A 14459-nucleotide genomic window follows, 5' to 3' on the forward strand; every position below is an offset into this window, starting at 1 on the left:
GTGTACTCACACAGGTGAAGAAACCACAGGCACTCGCCATAGGTGGCTGGTGCTTCCCTGCCCACTGCCTGCTCTAGAATTCAGAAGCCTGGAAGGCAGGTGTAGGATCCTCTCAGCTGTGCATCTGGGCCAAGTCAGTGCCTGGCACACAGTGGGGGCTTGTAGACTGTCTGTCACACAACTGTGGAGTGTGGCAAGGAACACAGGCAGGGAGGTGACACAGGAAAGATGTGGCACCATGTCTGCTGATAAATGCCAATAAATATGCAAATGATGAATCTAGAAACACTTTCCAATTCAATTCCAGTAACCCAGGGGGTAGTTCTCTATAAATTATAGTGGAGTATGACTTGTAAATAACATTTTTCTGACATCCCTAAAGCATTGCTGTACCTTTGGAGTTTATAAATTGCTGATGTAAATGAGTTTATATAACCATTTCATAGTTAATAAAAATAATACTCAGAGCAGTATTGGGAATCGGGTATACTTCCAAGCTCATAAATGTTTTGGATAGCCAAGTGATGGGTTATAATTTGGTTGTGCCCACACCATTGGGAACCAAGCAAGTGGCACGGATGCTGGCATCACCCTCTACATGACTCTCTTCCCTGAATTCCCAGGTCTGCCTTAGGCAGAGCTGTGGGCCTTCTCTTGCTCATTCATTAAATGTGCATCCAGTACTGTACTTCCCCAGTCTGAGCACTGGGCTAGGGGTTAGAAATATTAAACCACTCCAGACCCATCCGTCTCAGAGGGGACAGAGTCCTATAGAGTGAGATCAGCTTGCTCACAGCACAGTGAAAGGAAATGCAGGTGCATCATAGAGTGTGTTCGGCTCCCAGGACAGAGAAAGCCCAGTATGATGGGCACAGATAGAAGGCTGAGAAGTCACCAGCAGTCAAGGCCAAGGCATTGGTTAAACAGGGACTAACCTCCTGGAGTTACAAGAACAAGAAACACTCTGGGGAATCACCAACCTTCAGCTTGGAGGAAGGTTAGAGCTAAGCATGGTCACGCTGCAGGGTGGTGAGGAGGAAAGTCTTTGCTCCCATGCCCACATGGAGCCCACCTGGCACCCACAAATGTGGGGAGGAAATCTCCTAGAGAGATGGGTTAAAGCATGGGCCTCTTCTCCTTTGCAGACACTTCATGTCATTTCTACTAAAACCAGTAGGAGCCTCATCATGGACACCTTGAGAAAATCTGTAGGAAGGCTTGTCAAGCAGGTGGCACTGTTGGCAAAAGCCACCTGTGAATTTGGTTTACTTCTCTGTGCATGGCTCCTTCAGGAATCATGGAGCAGGTGCTGTTCTGACCTTCATTCCAGAAAAATCCTGCATAGATTCAGGTCAATCTATTCCTAAGGATGCCCTGGACTAAATTCAAAGTCCCAGGTTGGCAGGTTCAAGACCTGACCCCCTCACCCTAGCCATTGCATCAAATAGTGGGGGAAACCATTTTAGGTGGAAGTAGCCTCTGATTTCTTCTAGGACACAAGCATGCATAAAATAAAACCTGATATGCATCTCTCTCTCTCTCTCTCTCTCTCTCTCTCTCACACACACACACACACACACACACACACACACACATACACACTCTTCCAGGTCACTCTTTCTTATGAACACAATACATACTCTACAGAGAATATAGCAACTTAATCCAGCAGTGTTCTAAGAATGATATATTGTGACCAGTTTAGGTTCATTGAAGAAATGAAAAAAGTGTGTGGACTAGAGGGAAGGATGAAAACCACAGGAAAACAATGATAAAATTTTGCATTCATTCTTAAATTCTGAAATCTTTTTTTAAATAGCCTTAGTGGGTTAGGAGAAAGTTCTTCAACTTTATACATTTACTAGGGGACCAGTGCATGAATTCATGCACCTTGAAAGAATCTGGGGGCTGAAAAGCTGGGGTGGGCACAGGGGCGGGTCTAGGCCCATTATCCATGCCCCTCCCACTGTGGCTCCCTGTCTCGTGTCTACTGGCAGCCCTGCTCCTGCTGCTGCAGCTCCCATGTGCTGATGGCACCAGCCCCGCTACACCCCCTGATGGCGTGGATCGATTGGGGCCAGTGCTAACAGCAGGTGTGAGTGGGGCCTACGCTGGCAGTAGGTGCAAGTGGCAGCTCTGGTGCTGGCTGTGGGTGCAAGTGGTGCCAGTGCCAGCAGCAGGTGCGAGAGACGGCTGCCAGCCTGATCACCCTCAGGAGTGGGGGGTGGGGGAGTGGAGAAGCCCTCAGGGGCAATCGGGGCTGGCAGCCACCACTCACACCCGCTGACTGCACTGAACAATCAGGGCCAGCGTTGAGCGCTGGCAGCGGGTACGAGCAGCGGCTCCAGGGCCAGCAGCCGGTATGAGTGCCGGACAGGACTGTGGCGCGCAGGAGCAAAGAATTTTCAGTAACCACCAGATGATCGCCCTGATGACAGCGACTGGCACCCCACCTTGGTCTGGCACCCCCACTCAACTGCTCCACCATTCTGTCGCAGCTAACACCCGCCATGTTCCGCTCTGCCCCCTTCTGCGGAAGCCCACCATGTTCCGTGCACACCCCCTGCTGGTCAGTGCACATCACAGCAACCAGTTTTTCGGTTGTTCCGCTGTTGGGTCTATTTGCATATTGTCCTTTTATTATATAGGATATACCTACATTGATATCCATATGTATGTGTGATCAGTATGTCTAATCATGTGTGCATCCCTGTGGGTATGAATCAGACAACCACAGAGAACATCCATACAGAAACCTGGCCAGGAACCTCCAGCCCACCATTATCGCTTCCCACTCAGGCAGGAACACCCGGTTCTAGAAAGTAGCCTGGAGTGTGATGAGGTGGAGGAGGATGAGAGGAGGGGAGAATGGTCATGGGGTGCTAGAGCCACACCACAGGATGAGCTCTAGTGGGATCCAGTGTCAGCAAGGCAGAAAATTGGAACACTTGCAAAGGGTGGTTAGAGGCTGAGGAGAAGCATGGGGGGAGGACCATCCGAGGTGGGTTCCAAACACGTGAAAGGAGGCAAGGACCTCAACCCACTCTGCTTGCTCCTTCTCCTCCCTGAGGCAGCTCCTAACAAATCCAGTCTCGTGCCAACTACACTCATGTGCTCCCCTTCAGCCTTGCCTTGCCCCAGCGGCATCCCATTACCTAGAATCTAGATGATCTCTCTTCTCCTTAGGAGAGGACCATATTCCAGGGATGGGAGATGAAGTGGGTGCCGGTAGACAAGGATGCTCACAGAGTGGACCCCAGCAAGCCTGGTCCACATTGAATGCTGGCTCTGTCACATGGCACAGGTGTCTCCCTCCACCACGTGGAGGAGTCAGGACCTTGTGGCACCCTCCAGAGTTGGTTACTGTGCAACTGTGTACGTTTTCTGTGGAAAACCTTTAATGTTCACTGAGACTTTAGGAAACAATGACCATTCCCTCTAACCCTAAGCAGAAATATGTTATATATAATTTATTAATTTAAGGAAATAAACCATTGCTCTAAAGCTGTTGTCTGCTGTAACAGTAGCTGTTATCAACTTGCCACCTTCAAGACCATCCCTGTCACTCCCTTCTCTGCCCACAGTCCCACTGCAGCCTCCTCTGGGACTGCCATTCTAGCTAATAGGTGACGGAGGAGGCAGGGTGAGACCTGAACCCAGATCCCTCCTCCACACCCTGGACAGTGGCCCTGGAGAACCGGGATCATCTCCTTGAGCATCTCCTGGTAAGGAGCCTGGTAGGAAGACGCTTCGGAGCCTGGGCACTTAGGAGCCTTGGCGGATTGGCTTCTGTGTGATTTGCCTGAAGGAGCAGTTCCACTAACCCAGAGGCCAAACTTAGGGGACTGTGTTCTCCTGTAGTCTTAGACCTGCCTTTGGTCTTCGAGCCATAATGGGAAAATTGGCTCTAGCTTCCTGGATGTAGAATAACTTCCTATCAAACTTTATTAAAGTAAGACCAGTCATATTTATCTTGCATTTTCTCTCCGGCAGTATTATTCTTCTAATTGGGACTTGAGGACATCCCCCAGCCAAGGTACCTTGGGCTACAGAGAGTGGCCTCTCCAGGCAACCTCACATGCCCTGGCTCTCTCAGGAGCAGATGTAGGCCTGCCCAGGGTTCATCCCCAGGGGCTCCTCTAAATCCATTTCTATCCCCCATGGAGATAATTTTCAGGTTGAGGTTCATCTGCAGGACTCTGACATTCTCCAACAGCCCCAATGCTGTAGCTCCAGACAGCGGGCAGCTACATGGGCAAAGTTTTGCAAAGCCCCTCTCCACCCCCCAGGATCATATCACTGGCCATTTGGCATCTCCCATCCCACTGATTTCTGGTCGCTTGTCCACTGGTGAACCCCAAACAGGGTGGGATGAGAGAGAAGTGCCTGCCCACATGAGGGGCTCTTGCTGCTTGGTAACACTGTTGAGATTTAGGTTTTGATATCTCTGCCTGACCTCCGTGGGGTGGAGAGGCAGAAGGGACTGGCACTGATACATTTATCAGGCTACCTTACCATTTCAGACGTTCGCTGCCAGCCATTGGGGCTGGTCCCATCTCTTGGACACCGCAGGCATAAGTCCACACCATATAATTACATCACATGCTATTTGCACCCCTGTTTCTTATACTGCCACAAAGCCTCTCTGCAGACTCCCCAAAGTTTTTGGGATCAGCACAACCTCACACTTCAGTCATCCATGGCATTTCAAGTGACCAGCGACTCAGGACTGGGGCCTGGTGTCTGCGTTCGTACCTGCTGCCCCAGTACAAGCCGGTCAGCGTGGCAGGTAATTCTGTCCTTGACTTTCCAAGATAAATGGCCTTCCACTGTCTACACAGGGTTTTGTGTCCACAGCTGTTTTCATTTTATGTTGTGTCTGTGATTTCACCAATGTCATGTAATTTTCACATTTTCCCAAATTGAGCCGTTTTATTTTCTACTTCTCTGTTACTGCTACATCACAGGAATGGTCTGGGCTTTTTAAGAGGGCAGCATTTTAAAGTTTTGAAAGACAGCTCTACTTGAAAAGGAGTTCTGCAACTCATTTTCAGTGCTTGTGCTTTTTGGATATTCAGGCATGTGCTCCATCATTCACACGTAGCATTTCCATGTGACTGGAGGACAAATGGCCTTAATAAATCCCATTATTCTAAAGAACAATAAAAATAACAGGTTGGTGACACTGGAGCCATGATAAATAACATTTTTTATTTTGCCACGTCATTATTATCTCTTTCCTCCCGTCTGGCTGCTGATAGACTGTCTCCCCGAGAATCCAGCCGGGGACTCCGGGCCTGCAGGGCAGATGGACAGCCAGGAGTCTGTCTTCAGGAATTAGGCAAGTGCAGCATCTCCTGTTCTCAGCAAGCAGGAGCACTACACAAAATATTCCTACCCCGGGATCCCCGAAATCCCCACCTCAAAGCAGCCCCCAGTCCCTCCTTTCTCCCCAGTGGAACGATCTGAAGTCCTGGATAACACATCCCTTCTCATTTACTTAGGTATTGGCAATCCAAGCCAGAAAACTAAGTGTTGGTCACACTTGAGTGAAAAGAGCAACACGCAGGATATAGAAACAATTTACTATGCTTTGAGGATGTCACAGAGTTCTGAAGAGCACAGTCAGATGACAACTTATTAAACTCACACAGCCAAAAACGAATGAGTGAACTGTACAAAATTTGCCTATAAAACTCCTTCATTTCTACTTAATCTGGTTATCACATTAGCATTGTATTTCTGAAAACAAACAACAGGACCCGGCACAGGAGAAGGTGTTAGAAAAATGCCCTATTAGGGACTCATTGTCTTATCTGCCCCAAGTCTTCAATGGGCAAAGGATCAGAGCATGTGTGGCTTGGGTAGAAAACCTACAGTATAGAATTCCAGGCCCAGAGCAAGGCCAGCTTGGCCCCACTAAGCCACAGGAGTTGGGCAATGCCCATGCTGAGGGCTCCTAGTGTCTAATGCCTGTGGTCCCTCCATTTATCTGAAAGTTTTCATCTTGAGAGTTTTGTTGAATTTGCATTTCCTCCTGTCAGTTACATTTCCAAAGGAGCCCTTCTGCTTACACATCTGATTTAAATAGTCTGATTTAATCTTTTCTAGAGAAAGTCTTTCCCTTTCATCTATGCCAACACTTACAGATACCACCCCCACCCCCAGGCCTGGGAACAGCCCGTATCCACTGGTAATAATAACAAAAGCCAACAGCCTTCTGGAGCCCTCAAGGCCATGGGGCAGGCATTGTTCTGAGCTGTTTGCCGTGTTTGCTCAGTTACTTCTCACATCAACCCAACTAAGCGTGGGTCCATTTCACAGGAGAGGCAGCTGAGGCAGAGGGAGGCTGAGAGCCTGCCAGAGATAACAGGTAACAGGGAGCGGAGCCAGGTGTTGAGCCAGGTGTGCACTGCCTCTGGAGACCACACACTCACCACTGGGCAGTGCACTCTCCTTAGGTGCCAGGGAGAGGTCAAGGTCGGGACATCCTGGTTCCCACCTTGAGTGCTGTGCGCTGACTAGTTCTGGGATGCTTGGCAAAGTCTGCAGCTCCTCTGGGCTCCTTGGTTATTTGTCAGGAGAAGGCAGATCCTTCCTGGCGTGGCACATGTGTCCAGGGAGGAAGTATGGCGGGGCAGGCAGCCATGCTGGGGTTGGCCTCCGTCATCACAGCCAACCCGCCTGCAGCTCCCCTTTCCTCTCTGACCACCCCTGACACCCCTTCTCCGATGCCCACCCTCCTACTCCCAGACATGTTTGGATTTGCAGGATCTGGGGAGGAGCTGAGCTTCAAAGCCAGGGTGGGGAGGATTGGGGGTGCGAACAGGATCAGTGTCTTCCTGTAGCACTTCTCTGCCTCTCCCCTCTGCAGGCTCAGCCCTCAGTTCTCCCTCTCAGGTGCTGCGCTTTGCTTTTGAGCACCCAGCGCCCTCCGCCCTTATTTTCCTGGAAACATCCCTGGCCTCTGAGAGTCACTCCTGCCCGGTTCTCTCTGATGTCCCAGTCGGCTCAGGCAGCTCTAAGAAAACACAGCAGATTTCTTAGCCATTTCAATTCTCTGCAGTGCTGTGTTCTCGGAAGGGTTCAGACTTTATGTGCAAAAGTGGAGTGTTTTGGGGGAAATGATGAAAGTCAATCACACTAGACAGAAAGTCTGGAATATGCCCAGCTGGAGTGACTCAGTGGTTGAGTGTCAACCTATGAACCAGGAGGTCATGGTTCGATTCCCAGTCAGGGCACATACCTGGGTTTCAGAACCGACACAGGTGCTCCCTCTTTATGGCCACTCCCACTGCCCCGATATGAGGGTCAGAAGCCAGGGTGGGACTCAGATAGAACCTCCAACCTCTGGCCCTCACACAGCCCCTTGTTGTGGGGATGGGACCTGCATCACAGATCAAAGCTGCCTGTAGGGTTGAACACCCCCAAGCTATTCAGGCTGGCTTCCTCACAGGCGTGAGCTCAGAGGATTGTAGCCATGCCCAGGGCCCCACAGAGCCCAGCTCTTCTGCCAGCCTCTAGCCTGGTTAGCTGGGGAATGCGCATCTGGAGAGAAAGCAAAGGGCACACTGCAGCCTTTTCATGCATTTCCCTGGTTGATCATCAGCCAATCTGGAAAGAATCCACCACTGTGTTCACAAGACTACTGAGAAAACAACCCATTATTCTGACTTGTAGGAGAATCTAATGCGTCACTTGCTATTCAAATGCTATTCAGACCCTGGATCCAGGAAATGGCTTGAGAGGACGTTGGCGTCCCACTAGGATCTGTGGCCAATGCAAAATCAGGTTTGATATTTTAAGCACTTGGGGATACCCTGGGTGCAATATGGAAACAATGAATTTCAAACAGACAGATTTAAAACTAGGAAGATGATGTTTAATAGCAGACTAGGGAGGAAAAGTTAAAAAAAAAAACATAAGAAAATATAGAGTCGGCTTGGAAGCTCTATAGAGGCACTGGAACATCGCATGAGACGCCCAGAGAGGTTAAAATGCAAACCTAAAGGGCAGGAAGAAAGGCTGCCTGTGTGAGCAGGACAGGCAGTGGCTGGGCCCCACAAAGCAGCTCCTATTTACAGGGAGATCACAGCACAAACGGTGTCTCATCAGCCTCAGATGAGAATGCAAAGCGGCCGAGACAATTGTAAAGAGGGAGATGAAACAGTTGAAGAAAAATTCCAAAAGCTCCATGTGAAACAAGAAGCATGGCTTGTGAGTCCAAGGTCCTTTAAATAACCCAAGGAGGCACGGCCGTGAAAGGCATTCATGAGAGGCAGGACCAGGTAAACATTGGCAAGGACCCTGATAAAATGAATGGTCACTCACTCGAGAGGCACCGTGGGGAAAAGAGTTCCGTGTGACCACAACAAGGATAAGAGCCTCAAAGGAAGAGTTGTTTAGGGTCATTCTTCAGACTGAAGGGTGGCCAGGTGAGCCGGAACAGGTGTGACATTCTGAAGGTGTAGAGGAAGTGAAGTAGCGCCTACTTCAGTTCTCAGCATGTGTGACCTCTATTAAAAAAATAAAATTCACCTGAGTACATGTGCAGATCTAATTGGCTCTATTAAGTGATCCATATATGGGCAGCACCCCATCTAGCAACTAGAAGGGCTCTCCCTAGGGTGGGACAGAATGGTCGGTTTTTATACAGGAAGAAGGGTGGGGCATGGGAGCTATGAACAAAGGCCAGATAGGATGATACTTGGGCCTGGGTGCCCTTAGGGGAAAGAGAAAGGTGTTATCATACGTTTAATACCAGGTATTAAATCTAAGTTTGGCATCACGGCCTTTTACCACGTGTGATGCCTTTTGGGGCCTGGAAATGTAAAACTGTTGAAGCTGCTCATGGGAGGTGCAGAAACCAGCGGGCATTCCAAGATTGATGAGCTGGCACACCTCACTAAAATCTTGGTGTAAATAATGAGAAAATTCATAAAAAGCAATAGTGCAACCAACACTTGCTTTGTCATTTATGATGTGTTGGTTGTAAATGGCCACAATTTAAAATCACATGGGCAAAAGCAAATTCAAACAAGACTACAGGGTGCTTATGTGTTCAGTAGCCCCCAGTTAAGGAGCGAAGTCTGGAGGGCAGTAGCCTTCAACAGCATCATCTGGAACCTTTACAGCCACAATACCAGGTTCACCAGCTCCCCCTTCCCCATCCTCCACCCCCTCCCCAGGACTGAATGCCTGGTTGATACTCACACTGCCTCTGCTTCTATGGTCCTCTGAGACTCTGCACATGGATTTCCATCCTGAACATTTTCATGGTCACTGGCATGGCTGACCCTGGATGAGGGAGTCAGCTGAGCTGGGGTTGCCCATAGCAGTGGCACCTCTCCATCCCTGCATCATGGGTGGTCCTTGCCGTGTCCTGTGCTTTGAGCTCAGAGAGCAAGCCCCTGCCCCTTCAGCATCCCCAGCAGCGAATGTTCATGGTGACGGGTGGGAGGGATCATTCTCAGAGCTCTGGAAGCCTGCATACAGCCATTTCTCCTTCTCTTTTCCTTCTACAGTTGACAGTGTGGAGTGTCCATACCTTACCACACCTGCCTGATGAAGCCACTGTCAGGAAATACCCATTCACACAACACTAATACAGGCTCCGAGTTCCCGCCTAGTTATCTGTCATTCTGAGGTCAGGAATGAGAAGGGGCTGTGTGTCTGAGACTAACTAGGAGGGACAGTATTTCTGACACAGTGGGCAGGGGCATGGCCACAAAAGTTTGCATCCCCTGGGTGGTGGCTAGCGATGCAGTGGGCGCTCTTGGCTTTAGAACCAGGCATTCTGTACCACAGCTGCTCCTAAAATGCTCCTGTCCACATCATTTTATGGTTAGATGAGTTTTTTGTTTGTTTTTTTTACGGGCAGTTTTGTCCTCCAGATTTGATGTTGAACTTGCCTCCACTTGTTTGGTTCTCCCCTCAGGATACCACGTCCCAAAGGGAAAGAAGTACCTGAGGAGGAAACCACGTGGCCAGGAGGACAGCTTCAGCGGCATCACCATGATCAGGGCAGGAGCCGGATTCCTGGTGCATTTCCTTTGCCAGGAGAGGCAACAGTAAGCGCAGCTCTGCCTCAGCCACCTGCTTGTACAGTTCACATTAAAACCTGGAACGCAGCAAATCCCACTTCACAATGGCTTTCAGCGCTGGAGCCTGTGAATTAAAGGCCTCCATTGTTTGCAAGGATTATTTCCTTGCCTCTACCAGCTTCAAAGAAATGCGAATCTTCACTCACTTTTCTATTGATCCTTGTTGATCAGATTAACTTTGTTTTGGATTCCTATTGAAACAAAGGCAAACAGATACATTTTAAGCACTTTTATGTGTAGCTTTGTTTCAGTTCAGAATTCTCATTGTGCTTCTACTTCCTTGTTATAAAGATTACTAGGCAGTTGGGGGAAAATCAAGGAATTACCATAAATTCTATTCACTAAATACCAACACTTTCAGGCAAATTATCTCAATTGTAAAATACTTTGGCATACCAAGTAATTATATGCAATTAAAACCCCACTGTTCGTTTACTTTCCCTTGTTAATTTATAATAGAATACCTGTACTCAGGAAAATGAGGAGATTAGCAAGCACTAGAAATCAAAGACATCTCTCAACACCGCAAAAATAAAGCCAAAACTTCATCCTACTCATCGGGCACTTCAGATTTCAGATGAAATTATTTAACACTCCCCACTCTTTAATGAACTGTAAAGAATCTGGAGAGTATTTCCTTGAAGACAGAATGTTCTCAGGCCCTTTGTAAATACTCTGAGGAGGTTTCTCCCTGCCTGCTCTCCACCCTCACGTATGACTCATACCTAGGGCCAGGATTACCCAGTTTCACTCTGGGGCACACCACATGGCTTCTCACCTGCCTCCTGTCCTACCGTCCTCCCACGGGCAGCTGCTGAATCTGCAATTAACCCTCCCATTAGAGATTCACCCTGCAGCCGCCCCCATGCCAGGCAGAGAGCCCAGGCAGACACTAAGGTATTTCCAGTGGCTTGGCCCACGGAGACCCCTCTTCTCACTCCCACCTACCTCCCCAGCAATGAACTCCGAATCCCAGCTCTTTTTGTGACAAGTGTTTGCACTGGGATCTGCAAAACCTCCAGGGGCAGAACCCCCGCCCCGACAGAAAGCTAGACTTCTGTGTGACATTAATTAATGGGAGGTAAGAGGCTAATTGTCTCATGAACATTAGTTTGCAACCAATCAGACAAAAAGGAGACACTTCTTTAGGGAAATTTTGAGAACTTAGATCATGCTTGCTAAGATACAGTCCCGATTTTTGGGTGGAGGGTTCTCTTGGGATTCCAGACATTTGGTGCCAAAACCCGGAAAGTACCTGGCAAACCAAATGAGCTGCTCACATTTACATATCTTGGGGTTCAGTTATCCATGTGACCATGCATGACAAGGACCCAAGGGTGCATGTGCAGCCCAAATCATAACTCCTGCACCTAAGAACAGTTATCCCCAAACCCTGACCCAACATCTTTTGCAGGCCAACCTTGCAGTTTAGTCCATTGTTAGACACTGGTGGGCCAATCCGCTTACAAACAAGGCCATGTGCAGGAAAAGCATCTCCATGTATACATGCCTGTTTCACACAGAACTTTATAAATAAACCAAAGGCCCGGTGCACAAATTTGTGCACCAGTGGGGTCCCTCAGCCTGGCCTGCGGGATCAGGCCGAAACAAGCTCTCCAATATCCCCCGAGGGGTCCCGGATTGTGAGAGAATGCAGGCCAGGCTGAGGACCCCACCAGTGCATAATCAGGTCTGGGGAGGGACGCAGGAGGTTGGCCAGCCAGTGAGGGACCTTGGGAGGGCTCCAGGGCATGTATGGCCTGTCTCACTCAGTCCTGATAGGCCAGACCTCAGCAGCAAGTTAACCTACCGGTCAGAGCATGTGCCCTCTGGTGGTTAGTGCACGTCATAGTGACTGGTCGACCAGTCAACAGTCTGCCCCCTGGTGGTCAGTGCACATCATAGCTAGTGGTTGAACAGCCTTACCATGTCATTAGCATATTACACTTTGATAGGTTGAACAGAAGACCGGTTGACTGAACACTTAGCATATTAGGCTTTTATTATATAGGATTAATACTATTTGCTTTCTCGTTGACCACTTCATCACCAATTCCAGTATTCAATTTCACTGAAGAGACATTAGGCAATTCTCCCACTGGCAATAGGAGGGAAACCAATCTGTTGGGTGGGCCTACATTGCTGAGGAGAACATTGTTTCCACAGGTATCCTTTCCTGACATATTTGAGTCTCCTGATGTGGCAGGAAAAGGGGCCCAGGCAGATGAGCCTGATGCAAGGTGGTTCTGTCCTGTTGCAGTGCAAGGTCAGGATACACAAAATGCTGCCCCACATTCAGCCCAGTCCCTGCTATCACCCTGGCCCAGGACACCAATGATTACCCTTTATGCTGCTGTCTGTGAGTCTTATGGCCACTCATCTCTGAGGGTACCTGCCCTCCAACTCCTACAATGAATAATGTGGGGAGCTGACCCTTCCTGACCCAGTGGCTTCAGGATGGAGAGGAAAATTCACAGCAAAGGTCAGTGGGGGCTGCACAGGCATGAGCCCTTAGCAAGGGCTGAGAACATGCACAGAAAACTGAGAGGTAAAATTATGGATATCACCTTGATATTTTTATAATGGTTGATTGGAATATGAAATCATCAGATCTCCAAAGCTTCAATGAAGCATTTTTTAAAATATATTTTATTGATTTTATACAGAGAGGAAGAGAGAAGGATAGAGAGTTAGAAACATCGATGAGAGAGAAACATCGATCAGTTGCCTCTTGCACACCCCCTACTGGGGATGTGCCCGCAATGAAGGTACATGCCCTTGACCGGAATCGAGCCTGGGACCCTTGAGTCTGCAGGCTGACGCTCTATCCACTGAGCCAAACCAGTTTCGGCTGAAGCATTTTTTTTTATTGGAAGCCAAATCTGATGGTTTATGTTTGGGAAAAATCCTTCACATCAAAGTTTATCAACATTCTCAAATCTAATTTATAATAAAAAATAAAAGCAGATAAACAGAAGTAGCCTGGACATGAGTTTCAACTTGACCCACTGCATGTATTTAGAAAACTTCACAGATCAGAAAGGACATCACTGTCCTCACCTGCTAAGTTGGCACCATGCTATGACCCTCCCACTGTGGTCAGGGCTAATTAGAGGAAGGAAAATATCAAAAAGGGTAAAGCATTAATAATAATTGTATTACAATAATACTAGAGGCCCCATGCATGAAATCTGTGCACTGGAGGGGGGTGTCCCTCAACCTAGCCTGTACCCTCTCCAATCTGGGACCCCCTGGGGGATGTCCAACTGCTGGTTTAGGCCCGATCCCTAAACCGGCAGTTGGACATCTCTCTCACAATCCGGGACTGCTGGCTCCCAACCGCTCACCTGCCTGCCTGCCTGATTGCCCCTAACTGCTTCTGCCTGCCAGACTGATCACCCCCTAATCACTCCCCTGCCAGACTGATGGACACTTAACTGCTCCCCTGCCAGCCCGATCGCCCCCAACTGCCCTCCCCTGCTGGCCTGGTCGTCCCCAACTGCCCTCCCCTGTAGGCCTGGTCCCCCCCAACTACCCTCCCCTGTCAACCTGGTTGCCCCTAACTGCCCTCCCCTGCTGGCCTGATTGCCCACAACTGCCCTCCCCTGCTGGCCATCTTGTGGCAGCCATCTTGTGACCACATGGGGGAGGTCATCTTGTGTGAGGGTGTGACAGTCAATTTGCATATTACCTCTTTATTATATAGGATATAGCAACTTTTGCCATTTTGGCATATCCTAATACCTAGAGGAAACAGAATCACCAAAACTGTTTTCAGTGAAACTGAGTGCCAGGACCCTTCAAAAATAGTATGTTCTGTTAAATATATGTCACGTGAGCATGGCCTGTGTTCTAACTTAAAATAGAGATGAGAACAGATAACATTTCCTGAAGTTAACCAGATGTGGGACAAACCTATAACTGTGGTTGAGCCCACTGAGTGGTGTCTGCTTCCCTAGCTTGCGGATGCTGCACAGCTCTTACCTGGAAGAAGTGAAGTGTTTGAGATCCTCCCGGAGGAAGGGAACAGCTCACCGTGAATATTTAGTATTTCAGTCATTGACAAGCCAGTTAAACAGTGTTACCAATTATTGCCCATGTCCTATAAAACCCAATCCCAATGTGTCTGTTCAATCCAGTGGTCCTTCCCATCCCACTTCTGGCTGTGATTCTAGAACACTACCTGTAGAGGATGGCTTGGAAAGGCACATGGGCAATTTTCTTTAATTATTGTCAGCTGAACTCAGGGCTTAGGCAGAGCCACGCCCTGGAAACATGCTTCCCCAATAAGGCTGGACATGTTAATCAGTTCTGACTTCATAGCAGCCCAGGTGTCGGCAGGGGCGGGGCTAGATA

This window comes from Cnephaeus nilssonii (assembly GCF_951640355.1).
Source record: "Cnephaeus nilssonii genome assembly, chromosome: 2".
NCBI classification, from domain to species: Eukaryota; Metazoa; Chordata; class Mammalia; order Chiroptera; family Vespertilionidae; genus Cnephaeus; species Cnephaeus nilssonii.